General features: G+C 39.5%; 1 protein-coding gene across 1 annotated transcript in view; it reads left to right on the top strand.

Moving 5' to 3' along the window:
• The first annotated feature begins 953 nt into the window (after positions 1–953).
• The window catches only part of dlgap4b (discs, large (Drosophila) homolog-associated protein 4b), a 99,786-nt gene continuing 73,897 nt past the window's right edge, over positions 954–26,842 (top strand). Inside the window, exon 1 of the mRNA XM_027279549.1 lies at positions 954–1,348. The gene's annotated coding sequence lies outside the window, so the exon portion shown is untranslated. The remainder of the gene's footprint in view (positions 1,349–26,842) is intronic.

Genomic DNA, 26,842 nt, shown 5'->3' on the forward strand with positions numbered 1-26,842 from the left:
TATTTCTATTCATTTCACTCAACATATGCCTTCATGGCTTTACAGGGGCTAAAACTTAAGGTTGCCAAAGGATTTCACCAATAGGGTTGACCTTGAGATATAATTGAAAACAAAATATTTACACATACTCTTGTGTCAGTGTCTTTACTAATTGTGTTTGTTTTACCTCCTTAACTGTAGATCATGTATTATTTTTACATTTTTGAATGCATGTTTTGTGTGTGCATTATTTTCTACAGTTCTAGGCCTCCATTGGTTTGTATTTATTTTTACTCAGTAGGTGAAACTATCTTGTGTTTTGTGATCCAGCACAGCGTCACATCATTGCTGTATGTGGTATTTATATGTATTTTATGTGCAGATTCATAATGGTAATTAAAGTTTGACATTAAAGGGGCGCACAGCAGAAAGCCTGGGTCACAAACTGCTCAGTTTGAAATATGTGGTCATTTACACAGCAGGGGGGAAGGGGGGTGTAGAATAATGCTACAGTGTTGCATTATGGGCAATGTAGGATTATGTAACTTGATCCATACTAAGTCAGTATTTTTGACCTCTGCTGCATTGATTATGATGTTTGTTTTAAGAAACAAACATCTCTCTTGTGAGTCTCCCAATTTTATAAAAGTGCAATTCTCAAACTGTTTTAATCTCTAATGCAGACTTTATGTTTCTTATCAACGATTACACATTAAGACTTTGCTTATAATTTTTTTGAAATTAATAGAAGCCTCAAACAGTAGAAAAAGTCGATCCAGGACAACCAGATTTCTCACACAAAAGCACAGTTTGTAAGAGGTGTGATGTAAGTGCAAAGAATATGTAGTATGTGGGCTGCATAGCGAATAATGAATGATTAGCAGACTAAATACACTGAAGGCTCTCTCTCTCTCTCTCTCTCTCTCTCTCTCTCTCTGGAGTTTGTTGGCTGGTTGCAGCAGTACCTCAGTATCTAGCCGGCTCCCCTGGCATACAGAGGCAGTCATCCTCTCTTTCTACCTGCCTCATTATGTGTCTGTCTGTCTGTCTGTCGCCTCTAAGCGTTTAGGTGAATATAAATCTCGCTGATGGAGACCGCTGTGGACCGGGGCTCTTGCTTTTCTCCCCGCCGGAGAGACACAAACTCACCGGACAAATAAGGCGACACACACCGGTTTTCTTCGGTAAAACGCCGCCGCTGCTGTTCATCACATTGACGCTTTGCTGGTGTCTATTTCTCCATCTGTTCTCTAAAAAACGACTTCAAACAAAACAGATGCCCTGCTCGGGAAGTTACGGACAAAACACGGATAAATCCTCCAAGTCGTGTTCTCCAATTTTCCAAGAGGCGCTCTCTTCTCACCAGAAGGTAAACCCGCTCCACAGAAACCAAAACTGTTGAATTGCTGCTTCATGTTTGCGTCTAGCCTACATACCACCCCCTGAATGTATATGTGTTTTACATATGAAATAAAATGTGTTAGACAGGAGTGAATATTTCGCCCAAAGTGGGTGGGAAGGTGACTCATGCTGACTGAAACGCTGTTTCGGAGTCAGTATTTACACTGCGCCTTTGCGGGCTTAAAAAGACATACAGGCTATAGGCTTGTTTCCTTGACATTTTTCCCAGGCACTGTCACAGTGCCGATGTCTATGCGGTTAAACAAAAACAACAGTGGGCGATCTGTCTGTGTGATGCTGTGATGTGTGTCTGAAACGATGCAGCTTCTCCTCCTTCACGCTTTTCCTCAGCAATATTATTTTTGACAGGTAAAGAAATACGTAATGGAGGTTTGGAGTCTTGGGATGGTGTTCTGGCCGGATGACATTGTGACTTGTCAGGTTAGGTTAATGACATGTTCATCTAAGACTACAGGATTAGTTCCTTGGTTCCCCATTTAGGAGGAGAAAGTGGTCAAATGAGAGTTTTAAAGCTGCTGGGCCACATGAAGACAAATAACTACATTCCTGTTTCCATTTATAGTTTATATTGGCTCATATAGCCTCAGTTGAGTCAATACTCAACATATGTTTCTTAGAAGTAATCTTTCTGGTATCCTCACCGTTTAATGTATTTTATGTCAAACCACAATGTCAGGTGGCCCTGAGGAAACTGGATAGACTTGTGTCTCTTCAACATCCACATCCACTCTAAAGAGCAATGAATAAAGTATATCTTTATTTACTCTGTTTCTTGCACTGAGAACTGTGACAACCGGAATCTGCATGTGTTTTATGGAGGATGGCAAACAATATATTTAGTGGAAGATTAGATTTCTGCAAATAATGATACATTTGAGGGACTCTCAAGTGATACAAAGATGAGAAACTGGCTGCCATGTAGCTACTGGGATATCCTCACAGTTAGCCTGCTTTGAGAGATGTTGATTCAGCTCAGACTCCCAGTTCCATATTTACAAGGTCAGTTACTCCATAAACTCAAATGAATCACTGATGCAGCTCTGTCCACTCAGCAGACATGCTTTCCCACAGCATGGCTGAGGATACAGAATACATTATCAAAAAAAGAATCAGAAATATTGACAAGATAAAACTGTGATAATCAAAAGCAGAGACGTATGAATAACAAGAAGAATCTGTCTATCTCTGTTTGCCATTTTAAAGGAAGCAGATCCAGCTGTGCTCAGCCACCGGGGGACACTCATCAAGATAAATCAATAGTGTTTTTCCTAACAGTTTAATTAAATTAACTCCAGTGTACAGATGACACGAGACAAGTTGTAATCACTCGATGTACTACAACATGCATGAATCCTTTTAGTAGGTTGCAGTGTCTTTCATTCCATCAAATTAACAATGGATTTAGGTCTAGCTTCCCTTTTAGCACAGCTTTTTGCGTGACCTGAAAAGCAGCCTAACTGCTGCGTTAGTGGCCTCAATTTGCTTCAGCTGCAGAAAAAAAAAGACTAGTAGGCAATGCTAACTCATAGCCATTTATGTCCATCTTCCCTCTGTTGTTCTCTCCCTCTTTCATCCACTTTCACACACTCCACCCCTCTCTCCCTCCTGCTAGTATGCACTCACTCAAACTGTGTCTCATCGCATCTCGTCACTCTCAGCGGCACTCTGCCCTCTCTGCTTGTCTCCGTCACACACACATGCAAAGAGAAGCATACCAGCCCACAGCCATGTTGAATATAATTTGATAAAAATCTGTGATCTTTGCACTTACCTCTCATGTGCGTCATCTTGTGTCACACTTTGATAGTTTGTGTCTATTCTCTTGGTTCATGTGTTCCTGCACTCATGAGTTGGTGTTTGACTGCTCTACGTGATGACCTCTTTGACCTTAGTACAAGGGTATCTGTTGAAGTCTGCATTTCATGTGACATATTGTATGGATGGAAACGAAAAGGCACCAGAATAGAGTTTCCAAACCCCTGTGGTATTCCAAGGGCAGGTCGTTTCTATTTTCTCTATTTGCGCAGTGGCTTCGTTTTAGAGGGATGGTATATTGCAGAGGGCCATTCATAATGTATAGAGCAGTCCCATATTAAATATCTGCAGAGTCGGAGGTGTGTATTCCACTGCTCAGTCAGGGGGGCTAGATTACACAATATTGCATCAATGGAGGGATGAAGGCAGTATGGAGAAATGGTAAAAAAAAAAAAAGAAAGGAAAAAAAAAAGTCCTTTAGAAAAAGTTACTGGTGCTGAAGTTCAAGGATGAAAACACAAAAGTAAAGAAGTCTATGATCATGTATCAACAGACTCTGATGCTGCAGAAGCAGATAAAGTAACAGAAGTCTATATTTAAATGGCCTCACTAGAGAGATAGGATGTCGTCATTCCCCCCACTTGGAAACTGTCTGCAGAAGAAACCAAATCATATCAATTCATATCTCTGTGTCCTTTTTTGACTTGTTCTCAGTGAGGCTTTTTAGAAATGTACAACATTGTTATAGGCTGTTTTTGGTAAAGAGTGTGCACCTGTTTTGGTATGAGAGCAAAAAAGATTTCACATTTGTTTGTTTACTTTTCTGGGGTTGACAGGTATAACCAAAAATGTCAAAACTCATAATAGAATAATTCACAATGTTAGAATGTCAAGCAATCACTCTTTTTTGCTCCATGTATCAGTGATTGTGTTAGTAGTTGTATTGTAAAGTTGAAAACAAGCAAACATTTCCTAGAATATTGTCATGAAATTGGATTATGCTCAGCAAAAACAATCAGTAACTTGTTTAAGAATTTGCAGTGATTGTCATGAAGGATAATGCAAGTGAATGAAGACAATATTTTCATTCAAATTAAGTTATGGCACATTACACACCTATCTGCTAATTACTGAATGTAAAAGTCACAAAATGACGTATCATTTTAGGAAACGATCAAATCACTGACACCTCTGCAGTTCTTCCTCCTAGTTTTGCTTACAGTTCTCTTTGCTCTCTATTTACTCTTACCTGTCAGACACTCACATTTCAGCTCTCGTAAGCACAAACTAGCTGACTCTATCTTTACTTAAAACCTATGATTTGGAAAAAGGGTCATGTCCCCCCTCCCGCTCCAAACCTCCCACGCCTTTGAAATCACAGCAGTACTGTGGATGTTGCTGACATGAAATAAGACAATTCTGACATCAATTAAAGCCTCCACTATGAGTCCAAAACCCAAGACTATCCTCTCTAATTAAACCTTACGTCTCATGTCCCTGGAGGCGGCAGGCTTAGGAATGGGTGCCAAACCCTCTTTTCACCTGCCCGGCAGCTAACAGCCATGCTAGCCGTGCTGCGCTGGGATACTAGGTTTGGCACAGGTTCAGGCTGGCAAGGGGGAGCTTTACCACTGAGGCTGTTGTAATTCTGCACACAACATGACGTGCTGCTATGGTTGGTGTGACGCTAGGAAACACTAATTAACACTGCAAAAAGAATCTCTTGTGCACCTACAAGTCAAGGATTTAGGGAGGAATTACAACCCACTTGTCGAACAGAAGCATTTTACAGAATTGTGAATTATTAGTGATATTTATGAATGTTCACCAGCAGTGTTTTCCCATTGATTACTCCTATGCTTTGTTTGTGCATGGCAATTATGGAAATGTCTTTATAGTATTGACATTTGATTGTTGGTATGACGGCATAAGAACTTGGACTTTTGGTGTCAAAGATAACCACATTGTACACATTGTCAACTCTGACCACCACTTCCTTACTTCATGCTGCACATCATAATGTGAACTAACTCCTGCCATGGCACCAAACACAGGCAGTCGTCTTGGATGATGATTAATTCTAGACGCGGCAATGTGAAGTAAGCAAAGTTTTGAAGGCATGGTGTTGAAATGCTAATTAGTACATGAAAATGTCAGTTGATGTAATACTATATGAGGATCAGACATGGGAAAAGATACACTAGGTACAAAGTTTGCATACTGATTTGTCAAATGTTTATCTGCTGCCTGCTTGAAATGCATGTCATGCATTGAAATAAGCATCCACTAAGGACTTCTTACTGTGGCTCTCCACATTTTCTATTCTGCAAAGCTTAAAAGTCTGTGGAAGCTCAAGGATAATTATGCAATTTTCCAAACATCTACTAATGACTGTATAACGTTATGCAAAAGGTCAACAAAAGTATACCTGGGAGAAATTAAAAAAAACAATTCATTTCAAATTTTTATTTTGCGTTTGTTGGATTAAGTTATAGCTTGGATTGTGTATGGAAATACCAAGTGGTCAGTCAGTCATTGGACCAGCAGACATATGCTGACATCCCATCTTGGCACTGTAATAACTCAGTAGAAAAACACATGTGTGTCTCAGGTGGTAACACTGTTTGTTTAAACAAGTGGCATCCATTAGATCGCTTAAAGAGATCAACAAACCAAATACAGAAAGTAACAGGTTTTTGTTAGGTAGGCACCTGGATTAAATTCCTGTGTGAGACAGTAAAGCGGTCATGAGGAGACTGTATCAGCTGCTTTGGCTGCAAGAAGATCTGTTTTCTTTGAGGTGATTAACTGACTGTAACCTAACAGAGTGAGAGCAAACAGCCATGACTGAAGGAGGCCAAATGGAGTGTGTAATGCTGTTATGATAGATCCATGTTGGGTTTGTGTGTATGTACAGTACAGTGTGTGTGTGTGTGTGTGTGTGTGAGAGAGAGAGAGAGCTGTGGATTGTGTCTGACTGTAATGCAGAGGTCCTTTGAAGTGTTGTAAAATGTATTTTTCTCTGAGTGAAATTATTTCCTGCTCCCATCAGCCAAATGTTGAAGAGCGACTTCTTTTTAAACCGAACTCATCTATTCTGTCATGTTTTAGTGTGTACTGCCTCAGCTTTCACTGGCTGAAAAACTGCATAAACTCTGGCACTTTTGCTTTATGTTTTTTCAACCACTGAGCTTTGACTATATGTCTTAGAGGCTGTCAGAACCCCCCAACAAGAAACAGATTGCCATGAACCTTTGTTGCATGTCCTACCCCATCTTTCTCTTCCTCATTTAATCTGTCTCTACATTATCATCTCTCCCAATACATGTTTAAGTACTAAAAACAAAACGTCCTTGATTCCTTGATCCTGATTCCTTAAACCATTTGAAAAATTTAAAGTGAAGCACAACACAGATTATGTTTTTTTAACTTGGAACTTATTACGTTGTCAAGGACAAAATCATCTGAATCATCCGTGAAGTATTGACTGATACAATTTAGGTAGAAAATGTTTTCCAAAGTCAATGGAATGGGAGACAAATGTTTTTTAGATTTGTGTGCTCAAATCATTCAGTCATGGAGAAATTCACACTATGTGCTCCATCTCTGACAATAAAGGCTTTGAATTATTTTGAGAATAAAAAAAAAAAAGAGAGGACAAATTTAAACAGCAGCAGCTTTCTTGGTGTCAAAAAATCGTTTCTGCATCTGCCTTTTTTTCCATACCCTAATCCTGTCCCCACCTCACACCAGCAGCCACCTACTAACCCACCGAGCCGCTGCATCTTCCTCCTTCTCCACTGAGCCACCTCATAACAAGGCTGTTCCACACTCAGGCCTGCATTAAGATTCAAACCCCTCTCTCTCCTGCTCTTTCTCAGTGGCCTTAATCCTTTTCTCCTCTCTGCTATGAATGATAGCCTCAGCAACTAGCCCCCTGTCTCTGGCAGGCACAGGCCCATTGCTAAACATAACTGTGAGAAAATGGCCGCAGTCAAAAGATGTGTGTCGGTGAGGAGAGGTCAAGCTGTCAGCTGCTCAGTCATAACGGTGGGACCATAGACCTGGAACCATGGCAGAGAGAAAAGGTCCCTGTTGGGGGTCAGAGCAGATAATGTAGAGAGTTGATGGTAGCACCTTTTTTGGGTTTATCTTTATTAACTCAGATTATGGTAAAGATTTGTGAAGCCTTTTTCTTGATGACTGTGGGTGATTTACAGTAATCTGACAGTCTATTAGTTTTATTTAGAGTGAGCGAATCCAGATCTGGTTTTGGTTTCTGATCAGATGTGTGAAGCTGTGCAATATGTGTGTTCATCTGGGTCTGTTTACATCAGCTGTCACTGTATTAACAACAAGAGATGCTATGTGTTTTTGTTTGTGTGCTACTGCCGTCTAATTATATTAGTTAGTTCCTGTCTTCATTTGCAAAATGCTTGTAGGCCTACTGAACCTGCAGCTGCTTTACTTTATATTTTTAAGGAAAATTCTATGAACAGATACTGTAGAAAACAACCCTTGCACACAAATGCATTTACTTAAAGGAATAGTTAGATATTTACCTTATTCGAGTTAGATGATAAGATTGATACCACAATACGCCAGAGATTAGTTATTTTAGCTTGAACTATAGAGTAAGTGGTGGTTTTAGGCTGGATTATGTGCCATACTAATTTCGTCAGTACAGTGACTCTCTGGAGTCTACACTGGTTGCTTAATAACCTCATAGAGGAAGGTTATGGCTGGCCATCCAAGAAGGGAGGCTATTGACAGGCCGCAGCGTTCAGGTGTAGGCAGCTGTAGGCTACTTTTTCAGTAGCTTTGATAGCTGTATTAATGTTACTTATACGTTGAAGCTTATCAGGTGATCTAGCACTCGTGGTAGCCTGATTACCACTGTCAGTTATGTGACCCCTTGAGTTGCAAGTCATAGTTGTTGACCTAATTGAATTTTACATATACACAATTCAGCTTCGTCATTATGCTGTAAATTAGCTTGATTGCCCTCTTACAGTAAAAATAACGTTGGCATAGTTAGCAAGACTCCCAAAAACTAGCCTTCAGCACCTCCACCTCCTGTTATATGAGTTTATGGTCACAACCTAATCCTATTTGGAAAAGTCTGGGGAACCCCTGGTCGAGCACGTAACCCCCTGTGTTGTTTCATCTTCCAGTTCTTCCAGGTGGTATGCCAAGCAAAGCTAACTGTCTCCAAACCTGAAGTGTCATATTTAGTGTACAGATACGGGTATTAATCTTCACATCTTATTTAAGTTGCAACTAAACAAGACATTTATTTTGCCTAATGTAGAATGTTATCTTGATTTACAAGCCAATATTATTCTATAAGTGTGTAATTTTGTGACTGTGCGAATAGTATTTTGCTACTTTTAGTGTTTTTGAGTGAAATCAGAATGTAACTTATTTGGAAACACACTCCTTCGTTCTTCTTTAAAGAACACCACCAAAAACTCTTTGAACACTTTCTCAGATAAAATCTGCCCCCCTCCCCTCTCGCCAGTTTCTCTAATTATGCGAGAGAATTCTTCTTTATTAGTAGTGAGACCACTTTCCAGCTGGATGGAGCCTCATTGAGATGCAAGGCCCCCTCTAGAGAACCGAGTGAAAAAATTAAATTAGAGGACACGAGAATACACAGAGAGGAGACCCACCTCTGTGTTCAATTTACATGTTAAATCTACTCACTATGCCCCTGTAATCATCTCTCACACACACAGTGTTAAGATGAATAGATTCACTTAGATATTGTCTGTGAATACTGCTTAATAATAATGTCATCCGTGTTGCCAGTGCTGTGCAGGTGAGCAGAACACATCTGACTGATAAATTACACATTGTCAACATCAAAGATTTTGTTTCACTTTTTGTTTATTAATGTAGTTTGCTAAAAATTCACAATGTAGAAGCAGTTCCCAGTTTGAAGTTTGAAGTCACCCAGGACGTTAATGTGTTGACATGTAATGTCAGTATGTAATACGATGAAATACAAAAAATAAAGAATATATAATCAATTAATAATAATTAATAATCATTTTGTTCTGTGTTGTTAATACAATTAGCAAAATAGTGCATCATAGTGCAACAGTGCAAGTATAATTTTACTGTGTTGTTACACAAGCACAGTACGCACTGCAGCTCGTATTTGAAACATTCTGATAATATGTCAGTCAAACTTTCAGACATACACAAACACATGGCACACATCTACACACACTGACCTTCACACAATCTGGGCTGTGCTCAAATTAATCAGGGCTTGACCTCAACATCCCCCAGTGATTGGTGAAATGCTTTTAAACACTTTTATGGCTCTCTTATTGCTCTCCATTGCCCACAGACATAACCACTCACCCTCTCTTCATCTCTCTCTGTCGCATTGTGTGTGTGTGTGTGTGCGCGCGTGTGTGTGTGTGTATAAGACAATGTCACCATAAATACTGATATAGTTTGTTTACTAATTTCGACATGTAATACAAAACAATAACTGCATAGTTATTGCATAATGACATTAACTAAAAACCAGAACAGATGCGAGTGCTCAGTGGAGATCTACTTAATTAAACACGGGTCCAACATAAGGCTCTGCTAAGCCAGCAGCAGAACCTGTCAGCTGATTTATCATGTCTGAGAGCTTTGATTTGTAGGTAACGGATGAGACCTTTTTCTTTTTTCATTCTCTGTTGATCAAGTTTGAGTTGTTGCCAGCAGTTTCTCATCCAATTGCCCCACAAATAAAAGAGATTTCATCACTTCCTGACACACCTGTTCATCAGTCTTCAGTACAGCTAAACACATAACACTCCGCATTAGCAAGCAGCGAAATGTATTCATATCAAAACGTCATGGATTATTACTTTACGGAAAAATATAGTGCTTGCTGGGGTAAGCCATGGTGCATAATTGCTTTGTTACAGTAGGCTGATTTTCTGTCACTAATTGTATATTAACAAATACAGTACATTCACCACAGGAGAAATAACACAGTGTGGCACAAATTAACAATGCTGGAAAGATTGATGAAACCAGAGGAACAGAGAGAGAGTTTGGTTTCTCTCACTAATTGCCTGACATGATGCTGAGTTTGGTTGCACTCTGCTGAGACATAACTAATAGTTGCAACATGACTCAGTTAGTTGGACCTTGCTCTTCGTTTGGGTTTTGATTATTTTTTGCTGCTTGAGAGTGATTTATTGTCAGGTTGTTTGCCTCCCTAATGAAAGCTGAGGATGGTCTGTTTGATAAAGATGTATTACAGTATGTTCAGCTGAATGCATGGGTTCTGGTGTGATTTGTATGATTATATAGTTTCTGCAATATATTTCAAATTCACTCTTACAGTTTTTATGTCTTCTGCTTTATTTTTATAGGTTTTTGCCTCTGCTGTTGTTGCAAATTGATCTATTTGTGTTGTTTTAGTCTATTTTGAAGCGCTTTAATATTCCCTATGTTTGAAATATAAATAAACCTGCCAATGCTTTCCATATGAGTTGTTTTGGAGTAATTACTGGAGTCCTCTGCAGCATAGACCTGCAGGTGACTCATAAAGGATATCTCAGAGTGAGAGGAAGAACAACAGGGATGGAAGAAAGTAAAGGATTGTGGAGATGAATAGACATGCAGGGAAACTGCCAGGGTTAGATGCCAGCTTCAGACAAAAAATGAGCCATGGTGAGTGTTAAAGCTCTGGAGAGACAAACATAAATCTAATGTGGTGTATTAATAAATCTATATATTAGGGCCATGCCTTTGATCTGTAACTACAAAGAGAGCTTGTTTCCCCTCGCAACTGATGTCAGGAGCTCATTCCCACACTTGTTGTTCTCTGTCAGTGTCAGTCAAGTCTTTGTTGGCTTTTCTTCTCTGTATAATGACTTTCTGTAGTTCTTTTCACCCTCCAAAGTACAATTTCTATTAGATTAACAGCTGAAGCCCTTTAGATTCTGTTAAATTGTTTCATTTGCAAGATGCTTGACAGTACAATAGGGTTCATAATAAGCTTCAGCTGTGTCGCAGTGTTCAATATTGTATACTACTTGCATATATTTTGTTTGTTTGTGTGTATGTGTGTATTTCTGTGTACTGTCCATATCTCAGTGTGTGTCAATGTGCATCTATAGCTCCACCAGCAGCTCAGTGTTTTCATTTATCCTATGAAATATCTGATCATCTATCAGCCATTCATGGTGCCCAGTGGAGATTTCTAATAACATTTGTGGCTTTATAGTCGTGCTAATTCATTAATGTGCAAAGTTAACATGCTAAACTAAAATGGTGAAGCAATGACGTACAGCCTCACAAAGCCGCTAGTATGGCTATAGACTTGTTGCATTAAAAAAAACTTGGAAATGACAACCTGTATACTAAAATCAATCGTGAAACCTTGTTACTTATTGGCTACCCATAACTAGATGTTAGCCAGTATATCAGAAATGGTGATTGTTTGTCGTGTAGTTTTGAAAATAGATCAAATTTATCTTTAATGCACAGATGTAGAAGAGGAAATCATGTCCTCTCTAGCCAGCCTTCAACATACCATTCATAATCATTTTTAAAAGACACAGCAAGACTTTAATATTAAGCTCTCTTATGTGTGGCTTTAAAAATGTTCTTCATACATAAAATGCGCACTACAACATAGAGTAAGGAAACGCTGTAACTTCAGTAACCCTAACAGCCATCTAACATCCATTAAAAGCTCCCAGTCACAGATTAACAAGGTTATCTCTGTCAGTCAAATCATAAGCAGGTCTTGACTGAATGGCCTGAAGCAACCTTGGCTTATCTGAAGAGTGCAGCTAATTATATCTATATTATATTATATATGTATATATTTTTGTTTTGTTTTGCAGAGTCACTGTAGTTTAGCATCGGAGAGCTAATTCATGCTAACCTTCCTCACTCATACTCGTCAGGCTGAGTCACTGACAACTTGTCAGTGCATTTGAGAAGTTGTGAAGGGAGGAATGAGCCCTCTTGGCACTAGAGCACTTAGCATCTCATACCAGCTCTTTACAACACCAATGACAGATGTTAGCAACAAGGATAAAAATCAGAGGATTTTCAGATTTCTGTCTAGAAGCAATCAATACTTTCTTTAATAGGAACCATCTTTGTCTTGACACATTTCTAGTGTCTGTACTTGCTTTTTTAAGCTGTGATAATATGTTATATATGCCGTAGATGGTTGATTGTTGTATCTGATAAGTGAAACAGCTTAAATAAAAACAAAGCCTTAAGCAGAATGTAGAAGAGCTTATATTCACAAATACACTGCATAAAAAGACAATTTGCACAAAGTTATATTAATGAGATTATGCTACTTATGTCAGGGGAAGCAGTCGGTGGACCTTGACCAGAGTTTGGTTAAGGCTCACGACAGTGACAGTGTAAGAGGCCAGACATATAACTGGAGGATAAATGTTATCACTGAGATCAGCCAGTGAATTCTAAAAATGGATAACTAGTGAACTGATGCCAGAGCTACAGTATGTGCGGGTTAAAATCCAGCCACTGTGGCATGAGCAGAAATGAAGCGCTTTCTAATAATTTACATTTTAGGTTACAGAATGATACATTAAAGATGGATATTACAATGTCCTACAGAACAAGTCAGTCGCTATAAGCACCAATATTAAAATGTCCAGCAGAAATAATCATATTTACAGCCTGGTATGGCTTGTTTGAGCACCCAGGCGTCATTTGACCCTCTTTAGGTCAATCAATGAGCCACATCTTTGCTCTATTTTAGATTATCCAGGAGCTGGCAGAGGCAGGACTACCAGCACCACCGTTTCTAAGCTTCAAAACGGCTCTTCAGAAACTTGTCAGTGACATCAAGCATACATTGTCTATTCTTTTCAGTGGGGTCCAACCCTTTATTTTTGTTGTTTTTATATGTCAAGTAGACATGAATAAATAGCCAATATTATACTCACCCTGTGTCTAGTCCTGCAAAATATTCTACTAATTGTATTAGACTGCATTAGTTTTAGCTCGATGTACCAACTAGGTGTACGTGCCTCTGCATGATCTACATTGATTTGTTTCCTTTTGCTTTTGGGAAACACATGCCATTAAATATGCTGTCATGCAATGCTGCACACTAAATATTGCATTATATGTGCAGGAGATGAGAATATCACTACTAAGCATATCATTAAACTTTTAAGTGCTGCACGATCCACACTCCATGTTTTGTAGCGACAATAACAATGCACTCTGGTAGCTGTAATTAGTGCGACGGGCTCTATTGATCACTCTGATAAAGAGGTCCATTTAAAGTGAATGAACCACTTTGATAAAAATGTGTTCATTGTTTTTCCATATGACTGTGAGACATTTCCAGTAGTGTTAATGTCATGTTAGTGTATTCTTTGTGACCTGATTTTATTCTGTGCTCATTGTAAGTGTGGGGCGTACCAGCTGCAAACAGCCAGCTTGAATCTGGCCCATGTAAGTTAATGCCATTACAGGGCAGATTATGAACATGAGTATTTGTTTATACAATAATATAAAACAGCCAAATGGTTTTCTGGAGAAAGAATTTTACTCTTTATTTAATGCCTTTATGCTTACGCTGAATCATTCTGCATTCCATCCATCACTGGCTGAATACATGTCATGTCACACATTTAAAATAGGGCAGCAATAATGCAATGTAAGATGTAGTAGGCTTACTTGTGTTTGTGAGTGTATTGCTGCATGACTGGTAGCCTCTCTGTCTAGCCACCAGTCACGCCTCATGTTTCATCAATGGCGTCTAACATTGTTCACTGTGAAAGCCTAACAATGAAAGAGTTGAGGGATCGGTTAGGGGGATTGATGCTAAATCACGAGCGTGGTGAATCAATTGATTTTTAAAAAGGAACAACACTGAATCCTCTACAACAGCTTTGACTGAGCTCCTTGCCTTGGGGGCGGGGGGGGTCATGTGTGCATGTGTGGTGTGTGTATCCAATGATTTGTGTTTTTGTGTCTGTTTGATGTTTCACTGGTGTGTGTTTCGTGTCTTTCTTCGATTTAGTAGGAGGTGCTTCGAGCTAAATACTAATATGGCATGCTAACATGCACTAAACATGCAAAGTGCAGCTGAGGCCGATGGGAATGAAATCAGGTTTTCAAATGATCTGGTCATGAACCAAAGTATTGGACAAATATTTAGACTAAATAAGAAAAAGAAATCTTAAACAATTTCTGGGGAATTGAGTAGCAAAGAGAAACACTTTTTTCCCAGATAACACCTGTCCTTGCTTGGTTGGGCATTATAAGACAGCACTGTCTTTAACAGGATGGTCATTGTTGCCCTAAGGCTTATTTATACCGATGGACATGTATCTTCCTGCTCCTGTGGTGACAAGTACTTGTCCTGAAGTGAATTTCCCTGCAGTGATTCTCATGTAATCTTGACCTGCAGTCTTTGGCTAACAGAAGCTGTGCTGCCTGTTATCGGATACAATATAAAATGTTGTAATACTGTAAAGAATTTAATTGTGTAATGTAGAAATAAAATCTAACTTTTGTAGCCACAAGTGGTGCATTATTGTAAGTGCCTAACAGCAGGGTAATGACCAAGAAGTTCATCACATCGAGTCCCCAAAGTGAGTGTTTTTAATTACCAAGCCATGCAGTTAAAATGTGGTGCAGTGGAATTTTAAGTTGATTTTAATGAGATCATTAGCCTGATGGATGGTCAATATTACAATTTAATAAAGTATACTGGAAGTTGCTTTTAATTAGTAACACAGTAAAGAGTGTGGGCATCTGTTTAGATGGTTTAAGTGAAAGAAAACGTCTTTACACAAACATTATCAACACACAGAAGCAGTTTTTAGTCTTAGTGGTAATGATTAGGACAATCTTAGGTTACTCAGCTGTCCAAGTCCTCTAGGCTTAGTGCTTCAGTCAGTCTGACTTATCACAGGTCACTTTGTGTGATCAAGGTCATAAGTCTTTGACACTCCAAGACAATGCGAGAAAATACATGCGACTTAGTCTGTTAAGCCATCTGGACTCCCACGGTGTGTGTCAAAGCTGTTGTAAGAGAAGGCTGACCTTCACAATAGATGTACACTCTACACTTGTCCAGGGCTGTTAGCTGGCCACATGAGCACATGCATATTTGATGCAAAACCTCACTCGACCTCTTTGAAAGTACAACAGAAGATACCCCTTCTGAGACGCCTCCTCAAATTAGGCATATTTTGATGCCTTTTTTATCTTTATATGTCGACTTTCTGTGATTTATTGCAGCCTTTGATGTTCTTAAGTGACAGAACAAATCTAGGCCCTAAGTTCCTCTTGCTTTATATAGGCCAACTGCTGACCTCATTGCTGGTACTCCTGTCAGTGGAAATGGGACTGGTGCTCCAATGACAAGAGGAGAGGAGAAAAGACAAGAAAATGTAAATGCTTGAAGATGAAGAAGACGAGTAATGGGTGAAGAGAAGTAATGAAGTCCTCCACAGAAGAGGAGCAGAAATAGAGATGGAGGTGTGGTTTGCAGCTGATGGCTGTCTTGCTTGTCTTGACTATGATATTCATCACATATGGTCACTGCATTCACACGTACGATGTGCACACACATACTCTCAGAGAACAAAAATAACCAAGCTATTTTGATGGCACCTCTGTAAATTTGACTTGAGGAAGAAACTGTTCCTCAGTTAATCTTGCAGCCCTGACAGAACGACAGATTTTCTTAAGCAGAGAAAATAGAAAGAGATGTGAGAGCACGATTGTGAACTGGTACCCTCCTGGTGATGGACAGGCAGAGGCTAGTGTATGTGTTTGTGTGAGGAGGAGGAGGACAAGGAAAGAGATGTACTTTTGTATATTTGCATGTTTACATGTCCTTTCCTTGATGCATGTATGTGCATATGTGTCTGACTGTTGAGCTTTTGACTGGTCTGTCCCAATTTGGCTGATAGGAAGCTATCAAATGTGGATTATTTTAAAGTGGAAAGCTTTGATTTGTTCAAATCCATGCTCTGTTCTGAGCAAGCTAATGCCAGGGTGCTCTGAGGTCAGCTTCTGTCTCTTTTAATGCTATTGCTTTATTCCTCCTTTGTTCCCTCTGCACTCTCTGAGCTCCTCTCGCTGTCTTCTGTCTTTCTCTGCCCCTTCACCCCCCCCTTCCCGCAGCCTCCATTGTCCTTGTTTTTGACCTATATAATGACCTGTACCATGTCCTGACGACACAAGGATTTGGTCTCTGCGCCAGCTTCACTTAGCCATCAGCAATGTGTTACACACATGGGAGTTGTAAGGTTTAACAAGACTGTATTTCGTCATGGTTGACTCATAGTGAGACCACGACAAGTGTTTTATGAACAAATTGCTGATTCTTACATAGGCTTGATTTGTGTCAATTCTCCTTCCAAAAACTGTCCTCAGAAATAATCTTTGGGAATAATTCACTTGTCATTGTCAATTTATCTCAGCTCCATTACTCAAGCATTTGAAAATGGCAATAGGGAGATTATCATGGCAGTGACGGTTGCTCAATGTGACACAGTGTAAGAATTGGTATTTTTTACAGCTTAGAGCTGTCGTAAATATTGGCAGCTGTATACACACATTTGATATGATTACATTTCTTCAAAAACTAGCAACTCAAGAACTTTGGTAACACCGCCAAACATCAAGCACGTCGCCAATGACTAAAAGACCCAGATTTACTCTTGTCTGGCGACCTCTTGCTCGGCCACTCTCTTTTTCTCTTCATAGCTTTCTCTGTTGTCCTCTTCGGTATCTTTGCTGGTCATGCCCTACCACTGCTGAGCCTAGTTGCGTTGACATAGTTGGTGGTGTGTGACTTAGTTGTCATGGTTGTGCAAGCAGGGTAACTCGAGAAAAGACCCAAATGCAGACGCACAGGAGGCAGAGTTTGTGCAGTCCAAAAATGATTTAATAACACAAAACACAAAACTTAGATGGTGGCAAGCCAGACAAGAGTAAAACAAACCAAAAGAAAAGGCAAGGTCCAGAAAAACAAAAGATCCCAAAGCACAAGGACAAAACACAGGGCTGAACACTTGACACATGGTAAGACAACGAACTGACACTGAAACCAAGGGAGCTCACAGACACACGCACGTGAAAACAGGGGGAAAAAAAGTCACAGGTGAAAGTAATCCGGTTGGATCAAAACTGGCAGAAAACGCAACAAAGGCAGGAAGTAAAGTTACAGACATAAAGAGAGTGGAGAATTACAAAATAAAACTGGAAACGCTGAACAAGAAACTCAAAACTACGACATTAGTGTCATAAACTTAATACAATTCTCACAGGAGATTGCCATCAAAATATGTTGTTCTTCTGCAGAATAACATTACGATATTGCATGAACAGCACAGAACAATCTCAACTGGCACACATGGTCATACCTGGAGACATTCATGTTAAATATGCAAGAAAAGATCAACACTAAGAGATACTTGGCTGAGGCTAACCTACTTTTTAGTCTCTTTTTTTTCCTCTTGTCTAGTTGATCTATTACAGCGGATCAGTTTGTTCTAATTTAAAAATGATTAAAGGAAGATTAATTTCTTGAGGACAAAGGTGACTCAGAGCAAACTCCACATAACAACAGAAGAGGAAGCACTTTACTTCTCAGCGTGACATATGCAAAAGGATTTGCAAATTGCTATGACAGTCTGACATTTGAACCCTAGGGTAGAGCTAGCTGGTGAAGTCAGGCCATTGATAGTCGGTAGTGATGGAGTCTTAAAAGTGCCTGTTATTATTATAAATGTTTTTGCTGCACCAGCAGTATCCCCTGCGGAAGCTTGTATCAGGTTTTTTTTATGATGAGGGCAGATTTAAGAAGGATTGGTGGTTAATCCTTCAGGGGTTGCCCCTGCTGGGAGATAATAGCTCACTTCAGTAGCAGCACTGACACTGCAGACTTGAGGTACAAATCTGTATTGGAGACGTATGACAGAGACGTTAATGACCAGGTAGTAATGCTGTGTAAAGACACACACACACACAGCATTTGTGCAAGTTAGGTATTGTTATTTCACATGTATAGTTAACGCCACAGTTTGTTTTGTTTTTGTTTTGTTGAAATATTTCAGAAGAAACTATATGTTTAGTTCTCAAGGTTTAATCCATTTTATACACAACATCCCCAAATATCACATCAGAAAATCTACTGGCCTGAGAGACTTGAGTGTCATCTCAGTGACAAAAGCATCTCAGCCTCAGTAACATGAATGTGCAAAGTGCTTTTCTGCAGGTCTGAGTACGACAGATAAAAGTGTGTGATTGTTGTGTTAGTGCATTGTGAAGGGCTCTATCCTTTGCTGAATAAATATCAGACTATTGTGAAGCCATTTCTATGATCTCTCGCACTGGAACATTTGAAATGTCAAACATCAAATTTTTGAAGTTGCTAAAAATATCAACGGTAGTTTTATTCAGATGCTTTACTCCACATTTTCCAAAAAAATCCATTTGCCTGATAAGCCCGGCCTCATTCAGCCTCCTTTGTTTACTCATAACTGTGCTAATGCGGGATACCAGCTGTAGCCCTCGTCGGCCAAAATGGTATTGAGGCTGACCAGAACCTTATCTGAGCACAGAGGTCAGTGAGAGGTCACATTGAGACTCATTCAGATCATTAGGAAACCCTGCAGCAAGCCTGTGCTGTAAGCCTGTGAGTCAACTTAATTTAGTTCATCAAGTACTGACCTCATTTGGGGGCTTGGTGCGTATTTATGGAAAATTGTTGAGGTTTAAATTCAGCTGAGAAATGTTCTGGTAGCAGTGAAGCATCTTTTGCCTTGAATTACAGTGTGTATAAATAATGGGGATATATAACAAGGGTCACATTCAGGACATTTCTGACAATGTTTACCCTCTGTAGCTCTTATTACCTCAACTGACCCATGTTGTGTTCGACAATTAGTAATTAGCGATTTTATATTACAGAAGAAAGAAATTAGTTCATGTATCTATTTATTTTTTTAAATTACTATAGTTTTACATAATCCTTTGAGCTGTTTCCACCCGTTTTACAGCAGCTCTTTAGCATAATGAAATATTATTTCCTTGTTGGTGGTAATCACACCCACATGACTTACGCAGCGGAAATAAAAAGTGACAGAAGGCTGAGACGAGACTTTGCATGCTGAAGCATTTGCAGGTACAGATACAGTTCCTAACATCCCGAGGTCAGGTTTTATAACAGTAAGAGTCTGTGGAGCTAATTCCATATAATTATCATTTTCTGTGCCTCGGGCCCAGTTTTGTCCTTTTCATGCTAATTTACTCTGTGTTTGAACAGTTTACACCTCCACAACGAGCCTGGCAGAATATTCATGTGAACTCAAGTCAAAACAACTCAAAACAACTTTTTGTGTGCATGAACTTCAGTGTAAAATACAAATATATGCTCTGTTCTGTTGTCACCCACAGCTTGCTAACACATACAGTATGTTTCTGGCTATATTATAAATGGTTGCATTTATATACCATTTATTATGCTCTAATTGAAAGCTTTACTTATCTCTACTGATTAATTAATTAAGACTTACTGGTGTTTGTTTTGGCCTTATTTTATACTGTTCATGGTAAGCAAATCCTGACAGCGTGTTTAGGGATCAATCACACTAATCACACTTTGCTGTTCTGAATTTAAATAAGATTCATTAGAAATATAGAAAAGCAGGATTGAAGGATTTTACTGGATTGGAAGGAGATTTCATTGTAGTATCAAGTTCTGATGAGCTTGATAATGTGTCTCTGTGTGTTTATATGTCTGTCTAGTGTGAGTGTGTCTGCATAAACAGTATTGATTATCTGTATTACATTGTCCACGTACAAAACTCAGCCTGTTGGTGTGGTTTGGTTGTTTCGAGATTGCTTTGAAAAAAGATGGTCAGAAGAAAATTATATTTCTGGCAAACCTCTCAAACTACCTCCCGTTATATTGCTGTCTCTCTCATCCCCGCTGTCTTTTGCACCCTCTGCATCCCACTTCCTGACTTGCTGTCTGTCGAGTGCTCTTTAATTCTCTTTATCAGTGATGGGGCACAAATACAGGGTTGCTTCCGTCCGTCTAGTCCTCCATGGTTAGCTGTTAGAAAGCACCATTTGTTTCAGCCGTACTACTCTCATTCAGCGTTGGTACAGGCCAACCTCTTATTGAGAATATACATGTGCTCGCACAGACACAAGAAAGCCCTTCTAAACTTACACTGCGTGCACATGCATGCTCACAAACTCACACAATAAGCTATTCCTGGCATAAAAAGCCACCCACTGTCTAGCCAAACTGCATGAGATTAGATGAAAATTTTATTTTTAATATTAAACCCACAAGCAGTCGACTATGCAGACAATTATATACTCAACCATGAAATGTATTATTTAAAGCTGGACAAATCAATATTTTCTATTGATTTTGTTTCAGATGAATGTGAAATGGGTCTTTTTTTGCGTCAAACCCATAGAGAATCATCCCTTAACTCTGAACTGTGCTGGTCACGGTTTAGCATCTTTCAGGTCATTGTTTTGTATGTACAGCCAACAACTTTTTTGGTTCAGTCTCACAGCTGTCCTAATCCTTGTACCCACTCACAGCAGGCAGCTGTTTTCAACCAACAAGCTGATAAACCCATTGTACACTACCTTGCCAGCACCAAATGACAAGCACAGTTAGTGACTGGCTGGCAAGCATAGTGGAGCATTTAGCAGTTAAAGAGGCAGTTATTTCTCTCAGTTGTTGGAAACCAAAACAGAGGACTAAATATTGGACTTAAATTTTTAGGTGGACACAAACACAAGTCCAAATTAATGCTAATGTTGGTTTGTTTCCGTTGGATGTCTAAACACTGTTTGTCAGTGGCCAAATAAATCAGTAATCAGTAAATCAATAAACAGTACATAAAACACAAGAGAGACGAAACAATGGGAGATCCATCATGACGACCCACAACCACAACCTATCCATCCAACCCCATCGACAAAGAAATAAACCCGGCCAAAAGGAAAAAAAACTGAGTCACAGATGATCTGCCCACAACTGAAATTGATCTCAGTGTTTTACAATCCATCAACCAGAAACTTCTGGTTCTGCATCTGATCATAACACTCCACTCCATAATAAAAGACATGCAAGTTAGACTTCCCAAGAGAAATAAACAAAGGGAGAAAAATCCTTTACCCAATCATGAAAGAGCATTGACGGAAAAATATAAAAGCCTACATAGTGGTCGACAAACTATACATAGACAGATAGCTTTACCGCAACTCAACAACTACACCGTGGCTATTTCGAACAATATTTCATAAACACTCCCATCATTCCTTCTTAAACAAAGTTAATGTGAAGAGATATGGTTTTTATTTTAATTTTAAAAATATTCAGAGAGCTGGCTTTCCTGATCTCTATAAGTAGTGTTCCAGACAAAGGCTGCATTTCTTTCTTTTAGAGGTTTCTGGAAACTTCCAATGAACCAGTGGATGATCAGTGTTTGTAATGCAAACTCTACTGCAAATCAAAACTGAAACTCAGCAGCTAGTGTCCAAGATTTTCTTCACCTATATTTTACTATTACCAGCCTGTATGTTTTGACATGATGCGTGCATGTTAGAGTCACCACAGAGAGTTTTTGAAAGTTCTTTTTGTCTCCCAACCACAACAATGAAATCTAAAAAGTTGGTGCTTCACTTGTATTTCCAATCTGATGTTGGACAGTAAATATGGTCCCATCCATGGCAGATTATACACTACAATGCAGCAAAACTGACACAAAACTGTGAAGCTCGCTGCTCTGAGAGCTTTGACGCAGATCAAACCTGCCTGTGGTCCTCTTGAATTCATTATAAAATTGTTACAAATAACAACTGAAGTTTTTATGCCTCAGTAACATATTTGCATTTACATTTAGAGTTAATGCCCTAATTTTGACAGGCAGCTGTGAATGTTTCTGCCTACAGCTGTGAGAGTGACACATTGCAGGCCTGATCACATCTCCCTACACAACAACTGAGGATTTGCAAGTGAAGAAACCATGTTTTCTTTTTCTGCTGATCCAAATGACTTCCTGTTACTGGATATTTCAGCTGTCTCATGTGTCCGACTACATGGAAGGAAAATGTTACAATAAGAATGCAACACAAGAACAGCAATGAATATTTAAATATATAAAGGCTTTGCTTCACATAGCTGAATTATGCCTGATCAAATTTGTCTGTCCCATTGTGTTTTAGATTTGTGCTGATAAAGACAAAAAGGGCAATGAATCACCATATCAGTGTCCTCCAGGTATAATGCCAATGTGATGTTTATGAAGTTTACGTCCGGCGCCAACATTCAGTACCAGTAAAAGAAATATAATATTTATGTAGGTAGACAGGTCAGTGGCAGGGTCAGACTCAGTCTTTGACTCTGGAGGCCAAGTTATCAATCATATTGGCCTTTTGTGAAAGTCTAATGAGGATAAAGCTATTCCTAAATATAACCGTACTTAACCAGATGTACTTTCCATCCAGAATGTATTAAAATCATTCAGAATGTTCTGAGTGGTTCTGGACAGCAGTCATTTAGCACTTTTGTGTTCAATCCATAGACTTTCTAAAAGATATACAGTACGTTATCCATGACATCACCCAGTGGTTGCTCTGGTCGCTGCTATCTTGGCAGTCCTGACTCCATCAACTCTTTTGAATCCAAAAATGGGCAAGGACGTGTGGCATAGGCTCAAACAAGTCACCTGTGATGACACTCACCTGTCAAAGCATCTATACTCTTAATTATGCATAATTTTAAGCCTCAATAAAGCCTTAATAATTTGAACGGGTCAGTTGTATAAAAAATCACCCCCAGTACAGTTGTCATGAACCAAAACCATTTTTTGTACCAGGTTGTAAACATGTTTATTTCTGCTGTCAAGCTGGATATTTTAATGTGGGGAGCTCGACTCATTTTGTAGCCAGCCTCAAGTGGCAGTTCAAGGAACTGCAGTTTCAACACTTCTGGTTAGCTTCACTATTCTCCGGTGCCTCCCTACACTAAAATTAAAACCTATTTCTTCACTGTAAAGGATTAAAAGGACGGGAAATCTGACTACATTAACCACATGAAGAAGAAAGAGAATCCATTAACTTGTTACCATTTTTTTTTAATAATATATGTGTGGAATTGACATATTTTTGACAGATTGTGTTTTTAACATATTCAGTTAAATGCATGTTGACACATTTTACTTTGACTTTTCTGAATTGTTTAGACATTAGTTAGATACTGCCAAGCTGAATTTATATTGTAGAGAGAAAAGATTTCAACTTTGTCAGCACTTCCCATAAGAGGAGCGGTATTTCACTGTGCCAATTAGACTTACAGATCCTCTGAAACAAGGGTTTAGAGAAAAGAAAGGCACACGTTGCTTCACATCTGATTTACTTTAATTCTCTTTTTAACAGGGCAGCTTTTCATTTTTGCCCTAAGTTCAAACAGACTGAGAAAGAGGGAGAGACACATAGTGTGAGGCAATATTATAGTAATCTAAACCAGAGTGATGGGAACATGAATCAGGAACCACAGAAAATAAGCTCTGTGGTGAAGCTGCCTTGACACCATTGCTTTATCATTTCTACTCTCTTTCTTTGGTTCCCCCTCCCCCCTTAAGCCCCCTCTCTCCGTAGCATCACAAAGCATCTAACAGGATGCTGTCTCCATGGTGATTCTAATAGGTCTTTTTGGCAAGGTCACCTTCACCAGAGCAAGAAAGTCACCCAGAGAAGAATGCGCCAGGAACATGAAGAACAATGTCAATTTTTAAAACAAAGATAAGGAGCGTGACTAACAAGCAGAAAATGAGAAGGAAGGAAGAAAATCAAGGATTTGATTGTGGGGGAAGAGATGCCAACAGAGATGGAAGAAGATGGTGGAAAACAACAGAAAAGAGGAGCAAGGAAAGGGGGAGGGGTGCATAAACAAGCAAACAGCTCAAAGCAAACCTCATGCTTGGGTTGAAGCTAATCTTAGAGAAACATGTTTTTCTTTTTTTTTAAGATATTCTTTTGGCCTTTTCAAGCGTTTATTGTATATAGAGACAGCTGAAGAGTGACAGGAATGTGGGGAGAGAGAGATGGAGAATGACATGCAGATAATGGCTGCAGGTCAGATTCAAACCCTGGGCCACTGCAGCAAGGACTAAGCCTTTTGTACATGGGGCGGACGCTCTACCAACTGAGCTAAACAACACTCTTGGAGAAACCTGTTTAGTGAACGATGTATAGAAAGAGTCCAGCTCAGGAGTCCACTCACTCTATACACGCTCTGCTTTGGATGAAGCTCCAGATAACCTGGAAGCAAATCAGCAGTTGCATGCAAAGAAGCCAGCTGGCATCTGGGATAACATGGATTTTACATACACACACACACTCCATCATTTCTCCTTGTTTGCTTCACTCCATCTCACCTCAATCTGCCGTGTCATAACCGTCCTCCTTGCTAAAGTTCACCCTCTCTGACTCTACGTGACAGCAGTCCAGGGCTGTACCCCCTGCAGAGTGTGCTGGAGGTGGCCTTCGCCTGGGGCCATCAATATTTCAGACTCTCTCAACACTCTTGCTCATAGTAGGGTAGATGGGCCACTCAGAGCCCAGGGGGAGGTGCTGATGGAGAGACAGAGGAGGAGGGAAAAAGATTAGAGCTGGAGACTGATAGGTGAGACAGAGCAGGTATGATATGGGAGAGTAAATGATAGGTTGAGTGATGGAGAGGGGTGAATGAATATGAGGACCAAATGATAGTGTGCACTATCAAAGAATGAGTAAAGGGGGAAATAGATGTAGACATGAAATGCGGATAATGCAGAGATAATGTAGAGAATGGAAGAAGCACCAGGCTGGGTGAGTGAAAAATGGGTTGATGAAAACATAATTTTTCTGTTTTGTTTCTGGATGGATGGCCACTGGATTTGTCAGGATTGTTAATGTAGCCCTATCAGTGTTGCATGATGAACTGGAGAGTAAATCTTGGAAGAGAGAGCAAGAGAAAGAGAGAAATAATTGTGATAATGGTAACGATCTGTATATTTATGACTCTGAAAATCCATTTGCTTGAGGAGAACATTAAGCAGTTAATTATCTATTGAAAATGGGGCAATAACATGGAGGGACAGATGTGAATACGGAGTGGAAAGTGAGCAAGAGATGGATGGATGGATGGATGGATGGATGGATGGATGGATGGATGGATTTAGAGGGGTTCACCAGACACAGATGCTCATCCTGTCTGACTGCTGACAGAGAGCCTCCTGCTCTCCTTTCCTCCTCACCCTCTCTTCCTTTTGTCTCAGTGTTAAAGAGCTGCCTTAGCCAACTGTTGCTACGACTACAGCTGTTGCCACAATGGTGGTCATTAGGGTTCGTTACCATAGTAAGGAGGTTCCTGGGGGCAATCAGAGAAGAGACACTGCATCCCCAGTCATGGTCGATATGTTGAGGTTGTTTATGGGTGTAATGTGAAAGCAATCATTGTAGTGAGTTATAGTTCATTAGCCAATAAGATGTTTACATTGATTAGAAATTAAGCTTGATCTTTTACTGACCAATGAGACCATAAAACATGGAGCTATAATGACAAAGATTGTAATTTCTTAAAGGTTTGTACATAAATCACAGATCGGAGTCTTAATAAACTACATCGTAGGTAGTTGACCTTTAGCTAAACTCTGCAGCTGCAGAACGTTATATTATAGACATAATATGTACATCAATAACACGTTTTGTTGACAATTCAACTGCACAGATACAGTAGGTCAACATATGTGATGCCCTGACAATATATTTTAAAACAAAGGTGCCAGCCATGCTAGGAGCTCTGCAAGGCTGTACCTGACAGCAGTGCTATGAGATGATTGCTAACATGCTCAAAATGATCATGCTAACTTGCAAATGTTTAACCAGTACAACATTTATTGTCTTTATCAATTTAGTTCAGTTTAATTTGTGTTAACATGCTAACTTGCTAACATGCTAATTGGATATTATGAGTGCACAAACTTCTTTGGCAGTGCATTGTTGAGACATTTCACACAAAACAATGTCATCCTCATGTTCCCCCAGAGGAAAAAGACAGGGTCACCAGAGTTAATTTGTCTTGTAGTCAGAAAACTATGATCGTCTGTACCTCTGTAACTTTTGCAGCAATCCATGAAATAGTGAGATATTTCAATCTAGACCAAAGTGGTGGACAGACTGATCAACCCACTGACACTGCCATCCCCGGAGCCACCCTGCTAGCATGGCTAAAAATACAAAACCAAAGTAGGCTGTTCTATCCCCTACTGTATCCATGTACAATACATTATATATTTAATAGCTTTATCCTCTTGTGTTGTTATTTGTATGGTTTTAAAACCTGTTTTACGGGTCTGGTCATTTCCTTTTTTGCATATTACTCTCTTTACAGCATGAACATTTGTCAGTGATGATGGACTAGTTAAAGAAGTTAAGTATGCCAGAGATAACTTATAGGGGACAAGAAGTGGAGCATGAAGTAGAGCAAGAAAGTAGCACTCACAGAGCAAGGCTAAACTAAAATGAGTCTCTTGTGGTGTTCCCCCTGGAGTCAGCTGCAGTTTCACTGTAACAATGACCAGTAAGATATTTGACCCCAATAGGGTTGACTGTGAGCTCTCACAGCAAA

Source organism: Larimichthys crocea, chromosome VI, assembly GCF_000972845.2.
Source record: "Larimichthys crocea isolate SSNF chromosome VI, L_crocea_2.0, whole genome shotgun sequence".
NCBI classification, from domain to species: domain Eukaryota; kingdom Metazoa; phylum Chordata; class Actinopteri; family Sciaenidae; genus Larimichthys; species Larimichthys crocea.